The sequence below is a fragment of the Puma concolor genome, chromosome C2 (assembly GCF_028749965.1).
Source record: "Puma concolor isolate L17-30 chromosome C2, mPumCon1.1.hap2, whole genome shotgun sequence".
Lineage (NCBI taxonomy): Eukaryota > Metazoa > Chordata > Mammalia > Carnivora > Felidae > Puma > Puma concolor.
Window position 1 is genome coordinate 74,015,924 of NC_141675.1, and position 26,678 is coordinate 74,042,601.

Below are 26,678 nucleotides of genomic sequence, written 5' to 3' on the forward strand. Positions count from 1 at the left end.
TTTATTCATGATTTGTGTTTGCCAAAACTAGAAGTTAACTTCTTTGCAAAATCCTTGTGTTGGAACAGTCTGCCTACTGAATTGTTCATCAAATTTCCTCTAATTTCTCTGGCAGCAAGATATTGACCCTAAGGGTTTAAATCTGAAACACGGTCAGAATAAGGGCTTGTGAAAGTCCGCAGTGATTTGTCAGATGGAGTTGTCTGCAGACAAAAAGAGGAGAAAGTAGTTGAGCATATGCTGCAACAGTGCTGAGCCCACAGTAAGCACCACAGAAGTGCTCATGACAGGGAGGGAGTGGCATGCATGGAGTGGTTGAAGAGCATAGGTTCTGGAGCCAGGCTGGCTGGGTTTGAGAAGATTCTGGAGCCAGTTTGTCTGGTTTGAGTCTTGGCTCTTCACCTTACAAGCTGGATAACCTCGGACAAGTTATTTAACTTCTCTGTGGCCTCCATTTCCTTCTAGGGTTGTTGTGAAAACTAAAAGAGCAATGTCCATAGAACGTGCTTTATAAGTTTGCTATTATTATTGAAAATACACACTTCTTGTGTTTTAAGTTCCTTAAAAAAAAAAAAAAAGTCTGAGTTTTCTCATACTGAAAGGGAATATTCCAGTCAATTTGTTTCTCTAGCAGGTGATTATTATAATTCTGTTAGAGGCTTGTACCGTATAAAACATACAACTTACAAATAGTGTCTTTTGAGTATTTGTGATCATGTGACATAGCTGATAAAACTAGCCTATCTAGCAATAAACACATGACTAAAAACAAAGTATCACATAAGTCTGAGGTTGCTTTCAACAGCCTTTGGAATGTCTGTATAATATTATCTTCTTACGGCTTAAAACTCAGTATTACATAGGTCAGCCTATACCCCCAAGAAAGGGTCACTATGACTAGGAATTTTAGAGTGGGCTCTTTCTAGTGTTTGTTTACTTGTACCCATGTTATTCCAATTTTTTTTCTAAGTTGTGAACATGGTTGTTGTGCTTCAAACAACAACAGCCATCAAGCATGTTTATATCTCTAAGCGTGAGATTGGGTGCGGCTTTTTACTTATTGACCACACCTATTTAATACAAAGAATCAACTCTGAAGTGAAATAAAACTTACTAATAGTGAATAACTATTTATTGAATGGCAATTATGTGGTAATTCGCATGAATAATTGTAATCACTATTGTTGTTCCATAACGGAAGCACATTTTTAGCTTTTGTCTTCTCTTTTTATTCACATTTTGTTCACTTATCAATTATTTATCTTCAATATCAGTATCAAGAGACTGTACAGAGCAAAGTGTGTTGGAACATTGGTGTCCCAACAACATAGCTCCAAAACCCTTAGTTTGGAGCTCTGGTTTCTCCAAAACCCTTAGTTAGTCTGTCACCCAACTAACCCCCAAATCTCTGATAAGAGTTGTCCTTGCTTGGGGTGTCCGGGTGGCTCAGTTGGTTAAGCGTCCAGCTCTTGATTTGGGCTCAGGTCATGATCTCATGAGGGTTTGAGCCCTGCATCTGGTTCTGCAGAGCCTGCTTGGGATTCTCTCTCTCTCCCTCTCTCTGCCACTCCCCTGCATGCTTGCATATACACACATGTGCTCACGCTGTCTCTATCAAAATAAACAAACTTAAAAAAAAAGATTCTTGCTTGTGTCATAAGTCTGCTCAGGGCTGGGTGGCCCTCCTTTATCCTGTAGCTCTGCCATCTAATAGATGCCTTCCAAGATCATCCTCGTAGGGAAAGCAGAACCTGCACTCTTGTAGGAGCCAGTCCATTAGCTAAAACACAGTCATATAGCCCTGACCAAATTACAAGGGAAGCTGTATTCTTCTTACTTGCCCAGGAAGAGAAAATAGCGTGGTAAATACATAGCATTTTCACTGCCACAGCTTCTTACGCTACACGTACAACTCTGAGCAAGTTATGTCTTCTGAAAGCCTCAGTTTTTTCATTTGCAAAGTGGCAATAATAATACCTATCTTGCAGAGATACTGTGAAGATAAACAAGGAAAGAAATGTAAAGGGCTTAGCATATGGTAAGTACTTCATGCAACTGTTGTTTTATTACTAATAATCAATAGCTTCTCCCTAGAACACACATGTCTAGGGGACCTGAGTTATTAGCACCTGAGTTATCTGGCCCCTACCATTCTGGCCCTTTAGTCTCTGCCCAGCCTGTCGGGGGTGCAGGACTCAAGGCAGGTGAGACTCTTGGCTATGGAACTGACATCAGTATGAGCTCGTACTACAGGGGCCGGGATAACAGGAGACCAAAGCCAGGGCATGACATACAGAACGGGCTCTGGTTTCTCCAAGAGTCTTCGAGGGGAGGACTTTGAGGGGATGAATTAAAGGGGTGGAGGACAGAAGAGAAAACTCGCCAGTGGTTTGAACTTGTGCTTAAAGTAGGCCCTAAATCCCAAGATAGCAGCTGCGAGAAAGGGGGAAAATGAACACATATTGAGTCCTTACAATGTGGCAGGCATCATGCCAGGGCTTTCACACAGGTGACCTCATTTAATTCTTACAGGGATCTCTAGGTAAGAATCATTAACCTCAGTTTCCAGTACAAAGTACTCACTCAAGCTGACATAGCTAATAAGGGACATGGCTGGAATTGGGTCTTCAAAGCCCTAGTGTGGTGTTCTTTGTACACACCACCTCTTTACATGGTACTGAATTGTGCTGATGACCAGCAGATCTCAGAGAATACACAGGAAGTGTAACCTCCCTCAGAAGAGCAGGAAGTAGAGACATTCACCTCCTCAAGCAACCCCTCGACCCCCACTTCACACATGACCAAAGCAGCTTAACTGAGGGTCAGCCTTGGGTACAATGTATTTGCAAACACACACAAATGCATTCCTGTCTGCTTGCAAATGTTTGAAATTAATTTCACTGAGAGAAGCAATGAGTGTGTATATGGGTTCCTATTAACATGCATGTGAGATCATTTCCTTTTGGGGGCACATGGAGGATGGACTGATTTTACTGAGTAGACCACAGAGTTGGATGAAGAAAACTGATCACACCAAGGCCACAGCTCCTTGATTTCATAATCTGACAGCCTGGGCTATCAAAAATGTCCAGAAGTTTTGAGCCCTCTGTAGCCATGAAGGCCTGGAATATGGTGGGAACTTGTCCCATAAAACAGTCCCATGAAATGAACCCTGAGTACCATGCCATCGAGTGCCCTCAGGGTATCCAAATATATCCAGAAAAACCAAGGGATTTGGGGCTTGGCATTTTACAGGAACAGTATTAAAACAGAACTACATCTGCAGCAGCAGAACTGAAACGAATATAAGACTAGGTTTTTCCAATCTGTCAAAATAAATTTACTTGGAGTTGTGAGCAGCATTAACTCTGTAAGTTCCAGTCTCTGCCTTTATTTCTAACACATGTTAGGATCCAACCTACTGATTTGGACAAGTGTAAGAAATAGTTCATGACCCAACATGCCCCTCATACTTGCAAATATTTTGGAACTTGTCATTTCTATGATATGGTATCTTCCTTACCATTAATTTTCATAGATACTACTTAGAACAAGGTTTTCATGATCCGCATCATACTCAGAGGCAGTACAGTGTAGTGGTTAGTGGTTAAGAATATAAGTTCTGGGGGGCGCCTGGGTGGCTCAGTCGGTTAAACGTCCAACTGTTAATCTCAGCTAAGGTCATGATCTCATGGTTCATGGGTTCGAGCCCCACATTGGGCTCTGTGCTGACAGTGCGGAGCCTGCTTGGGATTCCCTCTCCTCTCTCTCTCTCTCTCTCTCTCTCTCTCTCTCTCTCTGTCTCTCTCTGCCCCTCCCCTGCTCTCGTTCTCTCTCAAAATAAATAAATACACTTTTCTTAAAAAAAGAATATAAGCTCTGGAGCCCAAATACCTTTGTTTGAACCCAGGTTTCATCATGTACAAGCTGTCTGACTTTAGGCAAGTTACTCCTGTGTGCCTCAGTTTCCTCATCTGTCAAATTCAGAGGTTAATAGTGCTACCTCATAAGTTTGTTTCAAGGATTAAATAATTTAATATATGTAAAGGACTTAGCAAAGTGACTGACACATGGTAAGAGCCCAGTTCCCTAGCAAGAACCTCAAGAATGAGGGAAAGGGACCGGTGGGGAAGAAAAGCCAAGCTCCAAGCACCGTTGCCATGCAGCAGGATGGAGAGGAGCTAACACAGAGCAGCTAAAATTTGTCTCACTAGTCTGTGTCTCAACAGTGAGAAACAAAGTTGAGAATCAAATTTTCACGTGCTTATGAACCACCTGTAGATCTTGTGAGAATGTGGATCCTTATCCATTAGGTCCAAGATGCAGCTTGGGATTCTGTATTCCTGGTAGGCTTCCCAGTGATGCTAACGGTGCTGGTCTACACACCTCACACTGAGGAACGGGGGTCTAGAGAACACCGGGTTGCTAAACACTACATAAGCTCTTTCTCTAGGAGGAGAAAACTTCCCAGGGATCTTTCTTTTTACCCAGCCTCTTTTGCATTTTGGTCACACGTCACGGGCCAAGAAAATGTTTGAAAATAAGTACTGCTGCAGAGCAAGAAGGCACAGATATCCTATCTTGAATGACATAAAATATTTTTCATCCTTAAGCATTAAATGATTTTCCCCTTAGGGGAAAAATTGGCTTCTCTGATATTCTGGTCTGAATATCTGAAAAATTGGCTTCCCCTTTATGCTCATTAATTACAAATAGAGGATTGAGATATTTTTTGAGATAGGCAAAAGGTCTCCCCATCTGCTTTCCAAATAGGAATGGCATCAGCAAGACCAAGCACCCTCTTGCCAAATGATGACCTTTGCCAAGCAACCAGTCTTTTAATTCTAACTTCACGCACATTTCAAGGGAAATGTAAACCACATGTTTGTGCTCCACGGACACATACATCATTGACATAAAAAGATTTCCAGTTGTTAAAGAGCTTTAAAGTGCCCCGCAGGGTTTCGCTAAGACTAAAGTTGGACCTTCGCAGACCGCTAAGCCGAATAGCATTCCAATTTTAAGAGTCTAAAGCCAATCAGATGACCGTTTTCGACCTTGTGATTCACAGATTCAGGCAAAATTAATTTTTAATCATTGGATCCATTTCTTCACTATCCTTTATAGAAACCTCCTCATAGAAACTCAGGATAAGTAGAAAGTTGAACTTGTGTGTGTGTGTGTGTGTGTGTGTGTGTGTGTGTGTGTGTGTTTTAAAAATACATGTAGGAGCAAAATCATCAAACATCATTTCTACTCTTTTCTGAAACCAGCAGAAGACCTCAGGAAGAGTGATCTATATCCCACCATCAAGCCACTTGTGGCAAAATCTTACCTCTAATTCCACCAGGATTAAACCTTAGGCTTGCTCTCATTCTCTCTCAAAATAAATAAATACATTTTTTTAAAAAAAGAATATAAGCTCTGGAGCCAGAATACCTTTGTTTGAACCCAGTCATACCATATATGCTTTTGCAAGGGCATTTGTAACAAAGTAACACAAACTGGATGGCTTAAACAACAGAAATGTATTGTGTCACAGCTCTGGAGGCTGGAAGTCTGAGACCAGGGTTTCTGCAGGGTTGGCTCCTTCTGAGGGCTGCGAGAATGTGTTCTGTGCCTCTCTCCTGGCTTCTGGTGGTTTGCTGCCAATCTTTGGTGTTCCTTGGCTGTGTCACCCAGGTCTCTGCTGTCTTCTCACGGCGTTCTCCCTGGGGAGAATTTGGCATGCCTGTATCCAAATCTCCCCTCTGTATAAGAATACCAGTCATATTGCAATAGGGGCCCACCCTACTCCTGAATGACTTCTTAACTAACCCTAACTTAACTAATTACATCTGCAATGACCCTATTTCCCCAACTCACTGTTGAGACATAGACTAGTGAGGTCACATTCTGAGGTACTGGGGGTTAGGACTTTAGCTTACTGATTTGGGGGAGGGAGGGGAGGACACGATTCAACCTATAATATACAGTATCTGTCCCAGCTACTCAGCTCAGCCTCTATAGTGCAAAAGCAGCCACAGAAAATACATAAACGGGCCTGCCTGTGTTACATATGATAAAGCTTTATTTACTTAGAAAAACAGGCAGCAGGCCTGCAGGCAGTAGTTTGCCATCCCAGTCTTTGAGTATCTCTGATCTGTTCTGAATATGAAAGAAAGGAAGAGATTTGACAGTTAGCAAAAAGGGAAGAAAGCATTTGGCAAGGTATTTGGGAATACCTACCGTATTCTAGGCACAATTATTTTACATGTAGCTTTAATATGTCTCATGTTTACATCCAGATATAATCTGAGTTAATGTACATAGCTTTAATTAAGCAAACTGATATAAATTGTATAATGGTGGCTCTAGTTACCATGATACATTTTGTCTTTGGGATGTTACCAAGTTCTAGGATGACAGACAGACTTTTCCATTTGACATTATGCTGCATTCTTTTGATTTTTAGTATGAATGTGTCTAAAACATTAATAATTATTTATGGTTTTTAATCCCTTTAGAAACATATATATATTTATCCTCATAAATACATATGTACGTTTATTTTAATATAATTAATGTTGCTAGAGGCCCTATGTTAGGTTGTGTACAATGACACCTGAACAGGACACAAATATTGTCTCCAGGGATTTATTCTGTCCTAGAAGATATATACAAAGGAAATAGGTAGTACGGTAACGTATTCAAACATCATCCAAAGATTTCCATATGTACCTGCCATGTAGGGGAATTGCTTTGTCCCGTTTGGGTCCATATACATGCATATACATGTGAATCTTGCACCTCCGCTTATGGAAACTTAAACAGAAACAAATTAGAGTTCTGTATAGGGTCATAGATGTAAAAGTGCTTTCAAAAGCTTTCACAGAAAGCTTACAAGTTGACTATGCAGTAAAGAAAAGATATCAATCTGGCACATACTATATATTTTGCAATAGTAGCAGAAGTCATGCTCCCACTTACATTAAAACATAGGCTGGGCTTATTAACGTCGTTTTATATTAAAACACTGGGCCGCTCAGAAACCCCAGAACTCTTCCTCTACATGGTTATGAAGGTGGCAGGAGTCAGAGGCCAGAATCTGCTTTAAATTTGGAGAAACAGATATATAAGTAGTGAGTGGCCTTATTGAGGATGAAGTGAGCCCACTCACAGGTATCAGTATTGGATGTAAGAGGCCCATTCATCTTCAACAGAGGTGCCTCACGAATCACTTATTGGAGTGCCCCAAAATTGGCCTTGTACTTAGGATCTGAAAGAAAATACCCACGGGATTGTACCAATTATAAAACAGGTCAAATTTGGGGGCCAAAAAAGTGGACCATCTGCCTTTAATCACGTTTGTTACTTAAAAGGTTTTCAGTTCAGACAGATTTTCAGAGAAAGTATCAGCTATGATGATACATATATAAAATTGCTATCTGACCTGCAATGTCAGATGTATGTGGCCTTAATAATTTTAACCATTTTTAGACCCAAAGAAAACTTTCAAAATCATAATTAAAACGTGATTGTTCTCTTGTAATTATGGAAACACTACCACATTTCCTGACTGCCACACCCAAGACCTTCAATAGGACAAGCCAAAATCTGCCTTTACATATACAGTTGATTTCATAACCACATATAACTGACTTTATATTGCCTGAAATAGGTTTGAGCTCAAGGAACGAAACTAGAGTTTATTTCACAAACACAACAGTAGAGCCTCCCTAATTTTTTTTTTTAATCACGAAATTCTTTTAATTTCTTGGATTCCCTGGCCTGTAGTTTAGAAGCCACTGTCTTATTCTAAAGAATCTTCTACATGCTTGTTTGGATATGGGGCAATTTCTCTCTTTTCCTTCTACTTTTACTAAAATGAAGAGAAGAGCCTTCAGTCTTCTCACAGAACTAGAAAAGGAAGATGGAAGTAAAAAAAAAAAGGAGAAAGAGAGAGAGGTTGGCTTTTTTTTCTTCTCAACACTTTGCAAACTTTAAGAAATGAAGCACGACAGCATGTCAATGCAGAGTAATGATAATATTAATAATGATGGTGATGATGATGATAATGATGAATTAGACAATATAATTCTCCTCTTATTCTAAGTGTGAAAACTGAAGCAGGATGATGAAGTGCATTTCCCAAGATCAGTGGCCCCACAATTAGAACTTGGGCTTTGCCTCCCTGCACACCTCTTCTTCAGAAGAGAACAAATATCACTAATGTTCATCCTCCCCAGAAGAAAACCATACTGGCCCATTCAATGGCCAATTAGAATAAATTGTAAATTAGGACAAATACGATAGGTAGTACAAAAATCAAAAGCTCTCTAAAGAAAAGGAACAAAAAACCTGAATAAATAAGCTTAACGGTCCATTGTTTGTGGGGAAAATGATGAAATTATCATCAAAATATTCTATGAATTGAGAATGAAGATAAATTTTTATGTGGAAAAAAAAATCTACCTAGAAAAGTAAGACTCCTTCCAGGACAGGTATTAGTTTTTATAAAAGGGGCATTGGTCTGTGTCTGATAAGAGATAAAAATATGCTTTGTGTGAATCTTAGTAAATAAACCAGGCAATTAAGATTCTTCATACTGACCGACATTTAAGGGAATATGTGCAACTGTGCTAAGCATTTGGACATTAAAACCGTGTCTGCACAGGAGAATGTTCTAATTATCCTGGAATCGGCCTCACAGAGTCTGAGTCATTCAGGTGAAAACACCCTTTCTCTTTAAGAGCAGTTTTAGGGACACAGGTTAACAGTAAATACTATAATGCTTCGTTTGGCCCGTAAAAAATAAACCTAGTCTAAATATCAATCTGCAGATGCCAAGTGTGTGTTTAAACAATGTGCCAGTCTGCTTCCTTCATCAAAAGTCCGGGTGAGGTGTTGTTTTCCACATTCAGGGACATTAGCCCAGCAATGCAAGAAAAAAAAAAATCTTCATTTGGCCAGTGCATCTTTCAGACATTCCCTTCTTTTATTGATTTGTTTTCTCCTGTCCCTTTTCTCCTTCTTTTGTTTCCTTATCATAGCTTCAGGTTATTACGTGCAAAGTATTGATGGGAATGGATGGTTTTGGTCGATGGAGAGCTAATGCATCCCTAATCCCACTATTGTTATAGAGTTATGCTTTACTCTGGTCTCTGATGGGGGAAAAGGTGCAAAGCTGTTGATCCTAGTTTTATTTGTCACAAGCCCATCCATCAATCAAGCGCAAGCATGTCTGAATGCTGAATGACATGTGGGTCTCAGCTGAAAAAATTCGATAACACTGTATTGTCAGGTCTCTCACTCTTTTTTTGATAAGAAATACATTTGACTGAAATAGATAAGCATGCAACTACTAAAGACTTGAAGAGAGAAAGTGACATATTGGCACCAAAGGTTATATATCTTTGGTATTAATGATACTTATGAGTAAATAAAATGGGAGGGGGCAGCTGCAGCGGGAGACACACAACATCCCTAAGGCTTGGTTATGTTTAAGTACCATGGCTCTACTACCATTGGGATTTTCAAATATTAATCTGGCCATATTTCACAGTCGGCTACCCTGGTTAAAATGCAAGCAAATGTGCCATTGGTGAAGGTGGTGGGATGCAGGGAATCAAATAGCACTTGTCTACACTCCTCCGAACAATACAGACAGGTCCCTTTTTGTCATGTATGGTAGGTAAATCCCATGCAATATTTTTATGTATGTATGAACTCGTAAGTTCACAACTGTCTCCTCTTGTGAGTGAAAGCATTTATGGGGGAAAAAAGCTTTAATTATTTTAAACTGGAAATATATATGTGTGTCATTTTAATAGTGACTTAACTTATAATTACAGTCTCAAAAATGGTTTCTGTGTGTCCCTTTTATCCTAGTTACTAAATTAGGTACTTTAATACATTATGAAAGCCTGTCTTTTCAGTTAGATACAATTTTCTATTCATAGTTATTTCAAGATAATTGCATTTGGAAATAGTTAAAACATTAAAAACAACACCAGTATAATATAATTTTAGGGGCAAAATTAATCAACAAATCAGAACATTTTTAAAACCATTTTATTTCCTTGTCATAACATTTTTAGAGAAGACAAGATTTTTTTTAAATGACCTAAAAAAGCCCATCAAGAAAGGTAACAAAAAAGGCAGACCTGAATTAGAGGGCACTAAGATGAACGTTTTGTAGCCTTAAATATCACCACACTAGGAAAGTAAGCCATTTTTGTTCTGTTCAGTGACTGGGGGCTAGACAACTGTAAAAATCAATGTGGGAGTGCTTTAGATTTGTGGGGTAAATTACATGTGCTTGGCCGCTCCATTGTATCTGCCCTATATTCTATACAAGATACTTTAGATGGAGCTGTCACATAATACATATACTTCATATTGATTTTTATAGATTTAACAGAACTTGAATGGAACTCCATAATAAAGCAAGAAGAGAAACTATATCTCCTTCAAATCCCTAATACTTCAACTATTCTTGAAATTAAGTAAATGGTACCTCCCAATTCTGAATCACGGAGGGAGACAAAAAAAAAAAAAAATCATTTGATTCCTGATTCTCCTTCCCTTCCGTTCTGCTTCTCTTATTTACATTTTATCTTAACTTCCTTATATCTTTAAAAGTATGTTAATTCTCAAAGAGTTCCCAGGAGGGCCCATGAATGGGCAGTGGGAGCCAACTGAACCTTTGAGAGTTGCTGGAAGTTCCAAGCAGGGACCTGTCTGTTGACTGTTCTTTTGAGTTTCCAACTTGCTTTAGTTTGGCCTTGCCTTGCAGTGATTTTTAGGTTGATGTGAATTCTGATGCCATTTACATAAAGTATCTAAACCATAAGGGTTTGAGCAAGGGTTTGGGGAGTCTGTGGTTATGCTAACGACAACCTCTCCCAGCCAGACACTACCTATGAGGCTCCAAACCATCCCAGTGGAGAGAAAAGCAGTTCAGCCCCTACTCAGAGAAATACTATGAGGTGGTTACAATCAACTCTGGATATGTAGGTCTTGGGCTGTAGGCAGAGCTGTACATACCCTTAGAATTAAGTATTTATTGAACACGGAGTGGGCTTACTTCCAGAGTGAGTCTCCAAGAAGAATATGGACTTTGTAATTCTAGTTAGGATGTGAAATGACAACAACATCAAAAATACAAGGAACTGTCTTCAGAAGTGCCAGTATTAAGGACTCCTCTGGTCCAGAAATGCCTTGGGCAGAAGGATGAAATGTGGGATAAAAGGGATTCATGTTCTGGTGGCATTTCAAAACCATTTTTCAAGTATTTTAGAAAATATAGAATATTATAAAGAAGAAAATGAAATCATTCATAAGACCATCACCCACATGTGACATTTGTAGCTTCTACAATATAGGATATGTGATACAATGAAATATTAAGAAACAGATTATTGGTCTCATGGCAGTATTTTAATGTGACTAATTCTATATTAATAATGTTACTTCAAACCTCTTCTGATTTAAAAATAAAAATTATTACGAGAAGATCTATTATTTTGAAGTGACTTGGAGCCTTTTTTTCCCCATAAATGAATGAATGTTAAAGTTATCCAAGATAAAAAAAATATCTATTTTCCCATGAGACAGAGTTTTGAACTCTACTTTCTCAATGGTGAAAAGGTCTAGAAATAACTCTTTCCCAATGACTATGAGATATAGTTTTTTAGTACTACTAAACACAACTTCTCTCTCTCTCTTTCTCCCTGCATGTGTGTGTGTGCATGTGTGTGTGTAAACACATTTGACTTTGGGAACATTTATTATTGTAAATAAATCTTGTCAATCAAACATTTTCTTAAATGAGAAGAAAATAAGATTAAGGGAATAGACATGTATCAGACTACTCCAAACCTCTGTTAAAGAACACAAAAGATTTGAAAAAAAGGAAAGATACCATTTTCCTGATTGAGAAGACTCAATATGATAAACAGATTATTTCTTTCCAAGTGCATGTAATACAAACAACATAAAAACCCATCACCATTTTTAACCTTATAGACTATCACATTTATTTGGAAGAATAAATGTGTTATCAAAGCCTGAAAAAGTAGAGAAAGAAATTTGAGAAAGGACTTCTTTTCTGCCAGGTGACAAAGTATATTGTAAAGCTTCAGTAATTAAACAGTGTGTGCCCTAGGGATTTGTATCCCCTGGGTCCCCAGTTCTGCTGATGTTCACACTTAAACTGTAGTGTCCTGTAACCTACAGCACTCTCCAAACCCCAAGGGGGAGAGAATAAAATTGTAGCAACCGTGATGAGAGACCTTTTCTTCCTACCAGTCTTCCTCAGATTTGACTCCTAACAAAGGACCAAGGGGTAGAAGAGACAGTGATCATAGGAACACATGAAGAACGGAGAAACCTTATGCACTATCTGTTCTTCCATCTTACAAAGAGGTAGAATTCATTTCAAAAGGGCACAGTGATGGGGTGACTGGGTGGCTCATTCGGTTAAGTGTCCAACTTCGTCTCAGGTCATGATCTCGGGGTCTGTGAGTTTGAGCCCCTCCTCTGGCTCTGTGCTGATAGCTCAGAGCCTGAATGAAGCCTGCTTCAGATTCTGTGTCTCCCTGTCTCTCTGCCCTTCCCCTGCTTACTTGCTCTCTCTCTTTCATGAATAAACATTTTTAAAAATTTAATAAATAAATAAATAATTTTTAAAAGGGCACAAAGAGAAATATTTTACACTATTCCCAACCCCCATTTCCATTGCATTAGTCAAAGTTCTAGTAGCTGTGCCTTTAAATAGCTTAAAATCCTCCCCCAAATAGTTATTTTAAAACTCTAACACCTTTGTAGAAAAGAAGAGAACACAACCCTGCACCCAAAGCTCACTCAAGCTTTTCTGGAACTGAATGTAGAAAAAAGAATTATCTTAATATGATTTGAAAAAGTAGAAACTGTCACATGGCTTTTAGTCCTGGCCCTGGTTCATGGATTTCCCAAATTCTACCCAAAGAGTGAGATGTTAGTAAAACACACAAAGCAGTATAATAGCAATAGACTCTGGGAATTTGGTATTGATAAAAGTGAGATTTTAAATAAATAGCATTGCTCTCATATACTACTGGGATGAATGTAAAAGTGGTAAGCCAATTTAGAAGTCAATTTTGCAGTGTCTGTTCAAATGAAAGACATGTGGAGCCCATGACCCAACAATTTCCCTTCTCCATATCTCCCTGAGAAACACAGGCACATGTACATAACAAGACAGGTACAAGGATGTAGCACTATTTGAAAAAAAATGAAAATTGTAAATGACCGTCAGTAAGGGACTAGCTAAAGGAATCATACTATCTATATGGAAAGGATGAGATAGATCCCTTTATACAGACACAAAAAGATCTCCAAAACATGCCATTGATGATTTAAAAAAAGGAGCAAGTTTCAGAATATCACTACACAAGTTATTATATGCTGACTTATATATACCTCATACATACACCAATCATCATGAAAAACATCACATAAATTTTCATTAATCTTTATTTATCTCAAACCATACACAAAAATATATTTCTTATGGATTAACAGCTTAGATATGACTTTTTTTTAGAACTACAGAATTACTAAAAGGAATTATATGAGAATATGTGTTTAACTTTGCTAAGCTTAAATAAAGGCCAGAAATTATAAAGGAAATTTCTGACAGCTTTAAATTTATGACAAAATAATAGCAACAAGCTTCTGTATTGGAAATACCACCAAGAAAAATTAAAAGAAAAATTGTTGAAGGGAGTTTAATGACTATAGCATCTTTTAGGGAGAAATCCATCAATATGTACGTGTAAAACACACACACTCTGTATACCCCAGCAATTCCACTTATGAGTTTATGCCAAAGAAATAACTGTACAGATTGTCAGTTATATGTGTAAAAGGATGTTCAGTACAGTATTTTGCATTTATAACAGTACATAAAAAGGGGGGCAGTGAATGTCCCTTGATAAGTAAATGATTCAGCAGATAATGGTGCTTCCATATGATGGAATACTATACAGCTGTTAAGTTGGATATTAGTATTAACCTTTGTTGAGTTCCAATGGCAAACTCTGAGTTAAATGCCTTATCTCATTCAATCTCTCCAGCAATGCTTTGAGATAAGTATGATTAGAATTCTTATTTTAGGGGCGCCTGGGTGGCGCAGTCGGTTAAGCGTCCGACTTCGACTTCAGCCAGGTCACGATCTCGCGGTCCGGGAGTTCGAGCCCCGCGTCAGGCTCTGGGCTGATGGCTCGGAGCCTGGAGCCTGTTTCCGATTCTGTGTCTCCCTCTCTCTCTGCCCCTCCCCCGTTCATGCTCTGTCTCTCTCTGTCCCAAAAATAAAAAACGTTGAAAAAAAATTAAAAAAAAAAAAAGAATTCTTATTTTAAAGATGATAGGGCTGAAACTTAGAGAGCTTAAAACATACACTGTCTCAAAATCTGGAATTTTTGGAAGATCTGTATATAATGACAGAAAGATATTAATGAAACACAGATATGGAGAAAAGGAAGTTGAAGAATAATATATATAGTGTGATCACATTTATGTAAATAAATGTAAAAGTCTGATGGCGAGAGAGAAACATGTCAAAGTGGTGGTCTCTAGAGCAATGTAATATGGGTGTTTTTTCCTTCTTTTTACTTAACTATATTTTCTGACTTTTTTCAGCCAGGAGCATATATTGCACTTTCAAAAACAATTAAATAATTCTAAGATAAAACCTTAATATGTGTTTTAGAACACATTAATTTAGTGTTTTAGAACAATTAAAATTATTATTCTAGCAAAGATAATTATTTAAAATGCAGTTTTGAGACTTAGTATGATTTTTGCCTGCAGAACACATTCCAGTTGGTAGATGCTCTGTAAGTTAGAATATGAAAAGAGAGCCAGGCTTTTTCAGTGGTAAAAAAAAAAAAACAAAAACGGAAAGCTATCTCTTTCTATTGTCTAATTACCTAGAAGTTCTGGTACTGTTTTAAAGAACATTGGAATAATAGTTTTTGGCCAGGCTAACATAAATTATGGGTTTCTTGACAAAAAGGAGAAACAAAGCAAATTACTTTAAACTTATTGTCTCGGGCACCTAAGTGGCTCAGAAGGTTAAGCCACCAACTCTTGATTTTGGCTCAGGTCATGGCCTCACGGTTCATGAGTTCAAGCCCTGCATTGGGCTCTGTGCTGACAGCACAAGCCTGCTTGGGATTCTCTCTCTCCTTTTATCTCTGCCATTCCCTGCCCCTCTTTCTATCTCAAAATAAGTAAACTTAAAAAAAAAACAAAAAACCTATTGTTTCCATTTTTCAAAAACAATCCTCTGAGATCACATTTTTTTTTCTAGGCAATGTGCTGATCTAGGGCATCCCCAGTCCGGTAGGCTGTGCCTGCCAGATCAGTACAATGGAACCTGCACTTGTCACTTCCTGGGATGTAGTTCCTGAGACAAAATTACCATCAAACACGAACCCTCAACCCAGCCATGATCCTATTAACCACCTCTGCCATTATTTCTTTTCTTTCTCTTATTCTTTTCTTTCTTTTTTTTTTGTCAAGTTTATTTATTTATTTTGAGAGAGAGAGAGAATGTGTATGCACCCCCAATGGAGGAAGAGGCAGAGAGAGAGGGAGAAAGAGAGAATCCCAACTAGCTGCCATGCTATCAGCACAGAGCCTGAGGTAAGGCTTGATCTCAGGAACAGAACTGTGAGATCATGACTTGACCAGGAAGCAAGATGTCGACACTTAAACAACTGAGCCACCCAGGCACCCCTCTTTCTTTTTCGTTTTTAAGTCAAATCAGGTTAAAATGAGTATCAGGAGGAAGGCGTGAAGGCACTGTAACGAGACACTGCAATTCTACACTCTCAATTGGCAGATAGGTTAAATGGGTCCTGAAGTATCAAAAGATCCCCCAGATCCTATAGCTAGAGTCAAAGCTAGAACTGGAATTTAGGCCTCCTGACTCCCACTGGCACCGTTTTTTCGGACAACACTAAGTGACATTTGATCTGAGGGGACTGGTGTATGATAAACAGGTAGGGTTTGCCTCAGGGGTAGTGTCAGGTTGAAGTGAGGATGTAGTGAAGAGACAGGGGTGCAGGCAGACTGTAGACATGTACGCTTTAATAGTCAGAGCCACTCTCTTTTCCCTTAACCACATTTTCCCCGAAGATGACAAGCCAACGGTCCCCATGTTGTCGATTCCAAAATGCCATATGCTAAGGAAGGCTTGTGTCCACCAGTGAAAGGGCAAGGACTGGGAGGAAAAGAGCAACAGGTGTTTTCTCCCTTCCCCTCATTTGCAATTTGATTGAGAGATATCTAAGATTGGATCGAGGCACAGGTAACCACTTTCTGGTATGATTTAAGAAAAGCCGCCCTCCTGCCCCTAAAATGTGTCCTCTAATGACTTGCCGAAGTGCTTGATATACCCATATTGAAGACTCATTCCTTTGGGACAAAGTATTATTAACGTATTCAATATTGGAGAAATATTTATTAAGAACCTATGTGCCAAACACTGTACTTGGTGCTTGCCCGCCCTCCCCCCAGCAGAAAAAGGTGATGCATGAATAATAAACAGTCTCTGTCCTTAAAGCTCTTAAAATCTAGATGGGAATCAGACAAGAAACAAGATAATTTACATTAAACATGATGTGTTAGCACATGGTTAGGATGTTTGCCAAGCTTTCGGGACACCTGAAGGGCAGGTGGCAGGCAAAGCAGGAAAGGACAAAAGGAAAGTGAGACAAACCAAGCAGCAGACAGAGATAGTTCTGACAGGCCCCAGAGCAGCAGAGAAGTGGTGAGATGAAGACAGAGGGTCAACACAAGCTTGCATGATCTATGCTCCCATGATCTATTCATTATATTAAATGTATAATGTACCGGAAAATGTGAGGAAAACATCATCCATAGTTGACCACAGCTTACATTTAATATAATCCTTTTTTATTGTGTGTATTTAAGCTGATTATCTCATTAAAGGTGAGCTTGCTGTTTATTAGTAGATACCTTCAGGTGCCCATTCTGACCGCAAAGCACAAGCAACTATGTTAACTAACCCAGTTTTCCGACCTGTTAACGTACAGTTTTAAGTTTATGTTCAGGGTAATATAGATTTCAGGTTTTGAGCTGAAAGGAATCTCAGGGATTAAGGTCATTGCCCTGGATCAGTGGTTCTCAAAGTGTGAACCTCAGACCAGCAGCTCAGGCTTCACCCGTGGGCTGGTCAGAAATGCAAAATCATAGACCCCACTCCCACCTGCTGTATATGAATCTCTGAGAAAAGGGCCCAGGAAAGGGTTCTTTAACAGATCATTCCCATGCACATACAAGTTTGAGAACCAATGCTGGAGAACACATAGCTAGCTAGTAATAGTCGTGAATTAACAGCAAGACTGGGGGATAAAATGTCTGATGGTGCCTACTGTGACTCACACACTGACTTGCACAGAGTAGGTACTTAATAACTGCTTGTTGACTGAAAGAACTGTCTCCTAAATTCTCCCAAATTTCCGGGCTTTTCCCCATACTCTTTTGAACAGCATGGACATTAACTGTCATCTTGTTAGAAAAGTAAGAATGTTAGGCCCTACCCCATATCTACCTGTAGTTTAACAAGATCCCCAGGTGATACATTTACACATTAACGCTTGAGAAGCAGTACTCTAGGGAGGCATTTACTACTCTTAACCCTGTGTAGATGAGCTTTGTAATAAGTAAATTTCAATATTAACTTTATATGACACTCATTTACTCATTCAATAAGTATTTCTGAAGCATCTACTGTGTACCCCGAGGGGTGGTGTGGAAATGCAAAGATGAAGACATGGTCTCAGATTCCTTAAGAAAGTCTCAACAGCTATACTACCAAGCAGGATATGGTAGGAGTTTGCTGAGCTTTCTGAGGTCCCCCTTGTGAAGACATTGAAGAGTATAGTAGAAAGACCCTCCTTGAAAACAGAGAGGCCTGAGTTCAAATACAGCCAGGTGATTTGGGGAATGTTACTGAGACTCTCTGAAGGTAACATCCTCATCTACAAAAGAACACAATATCGATGTTTCAGGGTTGTTCAGAGGAGAGTATGTACAGCTCCCAGAAGAATGTCTGGCACAGAGTAGGCACTTGACAGTGGTATTGTTGTTGTTCTTGTTCCCAAGGTTCCTTGTGCCCTGTCTCCCTTGACTCTGGAAGATGGCAGTAGCTACTTGAATGTGGCCACACTTGGGAGTGGCTGAATATGGCCTAATGAGGTCAAGATCTTCATCACCATCATGTAGCACTTTCTTCATATTTCAATCTCGAAATGGCACATTAAACCTGAAAATTATGTGCGTTTTTGTGAAAATCACTTACTGATCTGCACAAAACAAACAAGATAGCATCAAGTTAATTTATGATTATACGATAGTATAGATCTGGTTATTTTGAAATAGTTTGAATCTGGACTGAATAAGTGAGTTTTCATTAGGATAATTGGTATCATTTACACATGGTCTCCATTCTTCTCATTCTATCTAGATCAATTTGAACTTGAGCTCATCTTATGTCTGGTAATGCCAGAAGCCAGGCCCCTTGGAATCTTTACTCTGCCCTCCTTTCTTCTTCCTTGTCTTCTTCCTCATCCTTCTTCTTTCCCTCTCTTTCTCTCTCTTAGCTACTAAATTTTTCATTCACTTCTCTTAAGAATGAGGCTTTGCTCTAGCACTGTGCTGCTAGGAAGATGAATAACTAGATTGGCCTGATATCTTACATAAATTATAAAGCAGTCAAAATACTGGTTCAAAATGGTGGGGGTCTAGTGGACTATCTCATAGTCCTTAAGAGGTCTTCATAATTTGTAGAGGAAAGATGACAATATTTTTTAAATGTTAAAGATTCATAAAATAGTAGATGTTGTACCCTCCTATTTCTCTAAGGAAGAAAAAGCAAATGTTTCAAAGCCCAAAAGATTCTAAGGAAGAAGGGGGCAAGAAAAAAATCTTTACAATTACTCTTGAGTACGAAGTTCTTAAAATACCAAGTGTCTCATCCTCCAGTGGACAGACCAACACAGAGGGAGCCCCACACAATCATCATTGCTATGAAGTTAAAGTGTTCCAGGGTGGTCTTGGGAAACAGGGATGTATAGCCATCCTACTGAAAGACAAGCAAGGATAAAAATAAGATTCAGAGAAGAGGTGATGGCAGGCAAGGAGATATGGACAAATGATATTTTCCTGCATTTAACAGACAATGTTTGATCAGGTAAGCATATTCATAAAATCAAATTCACTGGGTTACAACTTGATAGGATTTTAGCAAACTGCTTAAAAACCTGCCTCATCTCACTTATTTGGCAAGCTCGGCTACACGGAACATAGCCTGGACCTGAGTCTCTGAGTGGCAAGGCACACCCATTCACAGAAGACACAAAAGAGAAGCCCCTTAAACTTTCCCTCAAAGCTTACTGAATCTTCCTTGAAATGCAACTCATTAACACATTCAGTTAACTAACACTAGCCATAGTCCGTAGAAATAAAAAGTTGTATATCAGGAAATATAATGGGCTTAGCACACTCATGAGCTACAGAGGACCTGATAGCCTCATTATGAAAGAATAGACAGAAGAATCACAAAACACAGTCTCTGTGGCCTATAAACCTATAGCTTCTGAAGACACCACTGTTATACAGCACAGCACAATAACCAATGTTCATCATTATGATCTTGAGCCATCAAGAAGAAAGTTATAATTGAAGTAGAGAAGCAGTGTAGTGACATAGAAAGAACATTGACAATGGAATCAGAAAGACATAGGTTGCAGCCCTAACTCTGCCGTTCACTAGCTTTGTGATCTGGGGTAAATTATTTAATCCCGCTAAACATTATTAGCATTAGCACCATCTGCAAAATAGGAAGAATACCTACCTAAGGTTAATTATAATGACGAATTGTGGCCATGTTTTTAAAAGGCCCAGTACTGTGCCGGCCATGTGGACCTCAATCAGTGGAAGTTATTCATAATAACAATAAAAATAAGTTTTATATGTTCTATTTAAGAAGAACATTATCCTGAACGGCAATGGTTGCTAACTGATCCAGTTTAGGGCAGCAGATACCATGGCTTGCTTAGGCATAAAAATCAGATAGCCAGCCATGGTCATACAGAAAGAAGAAGAATATGAGTAATAGATCCTCACAGACCAATAGACCAGAAAGTGGTTGGGGACTGGATAAGCAATGATATCTCAGGGACTAAGTTCAGGCAGTAATAGACTACTCTGGATAACAAGGTCCTCTTTCCAAAGTTGGGGCCTAGAATCGGTGGCAGATAATTTGACCAGCATGCATAAAATTTAGAAGAAATTTAAATAAGGGGTACCTAGCTGGCTCAGTCGGTAGAAGATGTGACTCTAGATCTAAGGGCCATGAGTTTGAGCCCCATTTGCACGTGGAGCCTACTAAAAATTTAAAATAAAAGGTTCTTTTTATAAAATATTAGACTTGGAATTCTCAGAGTAAAATATATTTATAAGTGAATTGCACTGCCTTGAGAAGTAGTCAGTTTCCCATCAACAAAAGAGTATTCAAATATAACTTAAAAGCCTCTTAATATGGGCATCGTTAAATAGATGTAAGCACTGGCTGAAAAGTGAATTAAATCACCTTACGATGTTCCTTTCTAAAACTAAAACAATATTTCACTTATGTGGAATAATTTAGAGATTCATAAAAATGCTAAGTAAATGAGATGCTATTATAAATAGTTTATTTTTTCTGAATATAAAGTGAATGTAAGTTAATTGAAGAAATTCATAAGGTATCAAAAAATAGACACACGAGAAAATAAATAATCATGACCTACTCTTCCAGAGATAACTATCATAAACATTTTCTTTCAGTCTTTCTTCCACAGATTTTTTTCCAAAGTTGAGAATATATTGCACATATAATTCTTATCCTACATTTTTTTGCTATGTTGTAGCATAATCATTTTTGTGTCATCATAAAATGTTTGAGGCAGAATTTTATGATTGAAAAATATTACATTATCTCAATACATCAAATTTGGGCTCCAAAATCACATGCCTAGGCAGGAATCCTGCTTTTCCATTTACCAGCTGTGTGAATTTGAGCAATTCACTAACACCTCTGTGCCTGTTTTCTTACCCATAAAATGTGAATAATATCTACCATGTACTGTAAATGTAGTACTACCTACCATAGTTTTATATTAAGAATTAAATGAGTTAATACATGTAAAATACTTAAAAGGGTGTCTGGTACATAGTTAAGTATTCAATAAATCTTAAGGATTATTGTTGCTAACTCATTTTCCTAACATGAGCCATTTAGGCTGCTTCCAATATTTCACTCTAATAAATAGTTCTATGATAAACATCTTTATAGCAAATGAGTTCTTAAAGAGTTCTAAACTCTTCAGCCATTAATTTTTTGTATTTGTATCAGCTGTTCATGTGAGCTATAAAACAATGGATGAATAGGTGCTATTTACCTGTAACCACTGGCTTTGCCAATGTATTTTTTTAAAGAAAAAATAATAGCTGTCTCTACTGTTTTCTTTGTTATTTGTGATACAATACATAAAATTACTGACATTTAGTACATGCACAATGTTGTACAATTTGTCAGTACGTTTTGAGGCCACTCTTTCCAAAGACAGTCCATTATAATGCACAGAGTGAGAGAAAGAAAAAGTAAACTTTATTACTCTAAAAAGTCTCTCATGAAAGAGGAAAAATAACTTACTCATTCTCAAATTTCCTGGAAACCATTGGGTCCAATCACCAAATTATAATCACCTTAAATGTTTTCTGGAATGTATATACATACTTATTAATGCTTCAATTGCCTTTATCTGTGGAGTCAGGAGGAGGACAGTCTAGAGGGAACTAACACCTAAGGAGTCCTGTTCAGACATTGTGGAAGATGGTAACGTAAATTACCCTACATAGTCCTTACAAAGACTACAAATTATAACTCCTGTCTTCTTTAACACAGATGAGGAAGCTGAGGTATGGGGACATGAAGAAATTAGTCTACATTTGTACAGCCAAAAAGTAGCAGAGGGGCGCCTGGCCGGCTCCATAGGTAGAGCATGCGACTCTTGATCTCGGGGTTGTAAGTTCGAGCCCCATGTTGGGTGTAGCGATTACTTGTTTACTTAAAAATAAAATCTTAAAAAAAAAAAAAAGTAGTAGAGATGGGACTCAAACTCAGACCTACCTGATTTCCCAAGGTCTATGCTCTTTTCATGACACCATACTGCTGTGTTGATATAAGTACATAATACTTTTCTAAGAGAAAGAGATTCTCTGAAAGCTACAACAGAAATTCCAATAACCATCTAGATAGAAAATAGCAAGTCTACAAACCAGGGAATCCAGTTTTTGCAGCTTTTCTTGATGGTTGACACCTTTCTTCTAATATTTCATCCTCCTCTATTGCTGTCAGTTTATCGCTTGGGTATCTCAACACCCCTGAAAGGGTTATTCTGAGTGGATTAGGCACTAGCACTCTGTTTTATGCCAAAATACACACAGGCTTGTTGACCCAACAAGAAACTGCTTGTAAAGCAGCTTTACATAAACCGAAATCACAGATCTCAAAAGCTTTCTCCCTTCTTCTATCACAGTTATTTTTTTCATATTTGACAACAAACATACACAGACTATCAAGAAGAAAAGGAAAAAATGTTTTTCACAGGAAGAGTCACTAGAATTCAGTGATAGAAATTCACTACCAGTGAAAAGTAGAAAGTAAGAGTATTATGTTCATAATCTCATTCTATCTAAAGCCTTGTTTTCTGTTTTGTTTTGTTTTGGTTTGTTTGTTTGCTTGCTTGCTTGCTTGTTAAAGTAGGCTCCACACCGGGTGTGGAGCCCAATGCAGGGCTCGAACTCACAACCCTGAGATCCAAACCTGAGCTGAGATCAAGAGTGGAACCGACTAAGCCACCCAGGTGCCCCCCCCCCGCCCCACACCAAACCTTGTTTTTTTATTTGCTCATGTTCTTGAGTTTTCCACGATGCTTAATGTCTCATTTGCAACACGGGAATAATTTAAAACCAGTGGCTCAGGAGCACATAAAATCATATTCATAGAGCACTTTGCTTTTAGAAGGGTTAGAAAGTCATCCATGCAGATATGGAGCCCCTAGTTCTGTGCTAAGCACATTTAAAGCAAAGTGGTTATACTGACTAGGCATTGGCTGCCTTATGAACACGGTTCTCTCATCCAACCAGTGCCGAGTGGGTTGGTATATTGTGGCTGCTGAGTTCAACCTCCCCTAGTGCTAGTGTGGCCAGGCTGCAGGAATGCCCTGTAATTCACTAATATCGGAAGCCACTAAACTTTAATATATTATATATTAGATAAGTTGTATATTCCTGCCATCCTACTTCTCTGTTCTTAACATTTTTTTTTTTCCTGTGGAGGTCCCTGTCTGCTTCACCTGCTCTTATCTTACTTTTCTTGCACCTCCCCAACTCCCATTCTACTCTCCAAGGCAGTATCTGGTTTTCTTGAGATATGACTAACCTTCAAGGAAAAAGAAAAGCAGCTAGCAAATACTGTAAACCTTACAGGAAAAAACTTTCTTCTTGGATGACCACAATTGACAAACTTACTATTTAGTCTAAACAGAAATGATTGATTTTAAGTTAACCTTCAACTTTTTTAAGTGAGACCAGAGTTCCTACTCCTGTCTCATGTTCAGCACTTTCAGGTCGGGGTCAGCATGTGTCCATAGAACACAATAGTCTCTTTTTTTCAGAGTGACATTCATCTGCCCAGACAAAATTAACCCCATCAGCAGGAACAAGTTCACAGACAATAACTGTGCAGGTGCACAGTGAAAATTTAGAATCTTCCAGGGCATTTTAACCACAAAATTGTGAAGAATTAAGTTTCTCTTTCCCTCCTTCCCTCCCTGTCTCCCCCCAACTCCCAGAATCATATTATGTGTAATGTGAACATTCCACATGTTTATAGTAAAAAGGCCCTGGGATGTCACCTCAGTCTGTCAGTAGATAAAGAGGAAGTATACACAAGAAAAAAGAAAGCATCAGAGAGGGATTTTATAGTTTATCAAGATATGAATACTAGTAACTAGTTATTAAATCAACAACAACAACAAAAGAAAGCATTGGGTATGATTGTCATACAGAAAGCCTCTATGGATTGCCTTGAATGACACTGTGACAGGCTGGTGACTTCCAGATATTTGCACTGGTAGGACACTCAAGGCTCCTTAAATCCCTCCACTGACATGGTTGCTTATTCCACTTATGGACTGTATAATTCAATTTTCTAGGGTGTGACTATAGACTATGAAAAAATCTGCTTGTAGAATAGTTTGAGTCAAGCAAATTGTTAAGAAAAAATCATTGAGACCTATCCTTTAGGCAGTTTGGAAAATATAGAATAATAATTCTATAGCCAAGAATTTATCCTGATGAAATACATGTGTACAGAATGACACATATACAAAATTATTTGTGGTATCATTGTTTCTAATATACTGGAAAATATATTGTAAAATATTGGAAATGACTTAAATGCTCATTATGGAGGAATTGTTTAAATAAACTATAGGCGATCCATGCAACAGAATATGGAGCCATAGAAAAAGAAGAAGCTCTATAGAAATTTATATAGAAAGCTCTACAAAAGCTAAATTTAAAGTAGCTGAGAAACTACACAAGAAACTAATAACATCAGCTGTGAGGAGGGGAATTAGGTGGCCAGCGATTAAGGATGGGAGAAGAAACTTTCTACATTTTGAATGTTGACCTCTAGGAAAGAGTCTGGTTGGTTAGATCAAAATAATGGATGGACAAGGCCTCCAAAAGTAAAACTGCTGTGAACATTCCTCTTATAAATGCTCTCAGACTCCAAGATTTAAAAACTAGTAAATAAGCAAATCAACAATAAAAAGGCTTTATATAGTCTTTAATATTTGTATAATATATTGCAAGGCAATTTAATTTTTTGCCTTCACACAGTTACAATTACACTATGTAGACATCATTACTTATTTTATCAATTAGGAGAGCAATTCTTTATTCTTTTAGATACATTATGAGCACCTACAAGGTACCAAATACCAGTTTAGATTCTGTAAATTCAGTGTTGAATAAGACAGACATAGTCTCTGACCTCCTGGACAGTTCTGGTGCTGTAGCTATTAAGGACAGAAAAAGTTCCTTTTTTAGAATGATACATGGAACACTCAATAGCTGCTTTCCCAGCTCAGTAAAATAGTAAACATTCAAATGTGAAATGAAAACAGCTGGAGCAGCTGGCTACAATTTAACTTAACATGAAAAAAAAAAAAATGTCCTCAGACATAGATTACTTATTCTCTGCACACACATGAGTAACTCCTGTTCCGGAGGCTCAACGTTAAGGATAGAGTGGGACAAGACCCTGTCTTTCTCAGGTCTCCACCTCCTTCCGGGACGTGCCGACTTTTCCTCAGCCCAGAAAAGGGAGGACACAGGAGGAGTGCTTATAACAAGGCTCCATAATTTATGATTGGATTAAATGATCATTTGCTGGATATAAGCTGTTTGTGTGATATGTGCTCTATTTTTAGAGAGTCTAGGAACGTGTTGCTTAAAACTCGTGAGAAAATGATTGCACAGTCCCTATTAAGATTCATTAGCATACTTGCTCCTTTTATTTGAGTTTAGACATACAATCATAAATCTCTCCAAACTAGCAAAGCATTCTTGAGTCAAAGGTGACGTAGGGAATGGTCTTCAAAAAAGCAGCAGCAGTGAAGGGAGAATGGGGAAAATGCGGTGGGTAACGTCAGCCCCAGTGCCTCCTTCGTGCATAGAGACATTATATGTTAGAAATAAGATGCTCTCTAGGGGCGCCTGGGTGGCGCAGTCGGTTAGGCGTCCGACTTCAGCCAGGTCACGATCTCGCGGTCCGTGAGTTCGAGCCCCGCGTCAGGCTCTGGGCTGATGGCTCAGAGCCTGGAGCCTGTTTCCGATTCTGCGTCTCCCTCTCTCTCTGCCCCTCCCCCGTTCATGCTCTGTCTCTCTCTGTCCCAAAAATAAATAAACGTTGAAAAAAAAAAATTTAAAAAAAAAAAAAAAAAAAGAAATAAGATGCTCTCCCACCCAAGACAACCAGAGTCAGGGGAGGAGAGCAGTCCCCAGATGCGGGAATAAACAGCGAATTGGTGTACATTCCGTGCAAGCCTGAGTAAACCACAGGAAGGAGACATCGGTGAGGCCCACTGGCTGGGGGACCCCAGATGGCAAAGATGGAGAAACAGCAGAATCACAAACAAGACATCTAAAACATGTTGAATAGGTAAAATGGTATCATCGCTGATCATTTGATAAAGTGGGGTTGTTTTTTGCCTCCGTGGTTTTTTAAAACAATTATGGGACATGACGCACAAGTTTCACAAGCACAAAGCCTTTGGGAAAACGATATATACTTTGCAAAGTCAAGTTCCTTTGCTGAATGAGAGAGATCATTTTCGAAGTGTTTTTTGAGAACATTTAATCGTACGTAGTACGATTAGTATATCACTGCATTTCTTTTGGCTACCAGGGTAGTGGCTATGATTTGAAGCAACTGTATGTCACTAACTTTATGCTGTAAAGAATTCCAGTCTGCCTCATAGTTTGTGAGACCACACACTTTCAAATGT

General features: G+C 38.6%; 1 protein-coding gene and 1 long non-coding RNA gene across 5 annotated transcripts in view; one reads left to right on the forward strand and one right to left on the reverse strand.

The window, feature by feature from the left end:
- FXR1 (FMR1 autosomal homolog 1) overlaps positions 1-26,678 on the forward strand; it is an 816,075-nt gene that overhangs the window by 715,653 nt on the left and 73,744 nt on the right. The gene's annotated exons all lie outside the window — the stretch shown is intronic.
- The window catches only part of LOC147577318 (uncharacterized), a 50,699-nt gene continuing 29,457 nt past the window's right edge, over positions 5,437-26,678 (reverse strand). Inside the window, exons 3-4 of the long non-coding RNA XR_015240143.1 lie at positions 6,721-6,804; positions 5,437-5,711 (exon numbers count right to left, since the gene is read on the reverse strand). This is a non-coding gene — a long non-coding RNA (uncharacterized LOC147577318). The remainder of the gene's footprint in view (positions 5,712-6,720; positions 6,805-26,678) is intronic.